A 1,027-nucleotide genomic window follows, 5' to 3' on the forward strand; every position below is an offset into this window, starting at 1 on the left:
ACCATGGTGGAAGTCTGACATAAATCCAGACCCAGAACTCGCTTGAGGGAGCAGAACAAGTGAGTGTAAGCAAAGAGCCATGTGCCAGCTGCAATAAGTAAAATCGAACTGTGGAGCTCTTGGTGACACAGCTTAGAAATTTGTCCCAGGGAGAAGAATCTGTTAACCAGAAGCACAATGACCAACAGCAAAAGAGGAGACAAAGGCACAATGAATATTGCTGAATACTCCTCTGCGAAGGAGCAAAACCCTTTGCCAACCTCAGAATTAACTGAGGAAATGAGTCAAATAAAAGTTGACATATCAGAATTTAAGAATACAATGGAGCAAATTAAAAGAATAGTGGGGAGTCTCCAAAATAAAGTAAATGAAGCAGAAGAAAGAATCTCGGAATTGGAAGATATTTCCTGTCACCAGGAGGAAACGAACAAAAAGCTGGAAGCAGAGCTGGGTCAAGCTAAGAAAAAGTATTCGAGAATTGAAAGAAACTATTAAAAGGCCAAATAAAAGAGTTATGGGACTTCCAGAAGGCAGAGAAAAAGAGATTGGAATTAAAGGTGTATTCACCATCTGATGATGGACACCTTGGTTGATTCAATATTAGCTATTCCAATTTTGGCTATTTTAATTTTTTAAGATACTATTTATTTTCAATAGGAAGGCAAATTTTACAGAGAGAAAGATAGACAGAGAGTTTTCCATCTGCTGGCTCATTCCAAAAATGGCCACAACAGCCCTAGCTGAGCTGATCTAGGGCTGGGGGCCACGAGCTTCTTCTGGGTCTCTCACGCAGGTACAGGGTCCTCAGCTTTGGGCCATCCTACACTGCTTTCCCAGGCCACAGCAGGTAGTTGGGTGGGAAGTGGATCTGCCAGGACACAAACTGGTGCTTATACGGGATCCTGGCGCTTGGAGATGGAGTATTAGCTAATTGAGCCCTCACATCGGATCCACCTTTATAACTCCTATTAGGCTTATCCCTTTACTTGGTTGATTCTACCAGACCCTGTCTCTCTGAGTGAAGACT

This window comes from Ochotona princeps, chromosome 8 (genome assembly GCF_030435755.1).
Source record: "Ochotona princeps isolate mOchPri1 chromosome 8, mOchPri1.hap1, whole genome shotgun sequence".
NCBI classification, from domain to species: Eukaryota; Metazoa; Chordata; class Mammalia; order Lagomorpha; family Ochotonidae; genus Ochotona; species Ochotona princeps.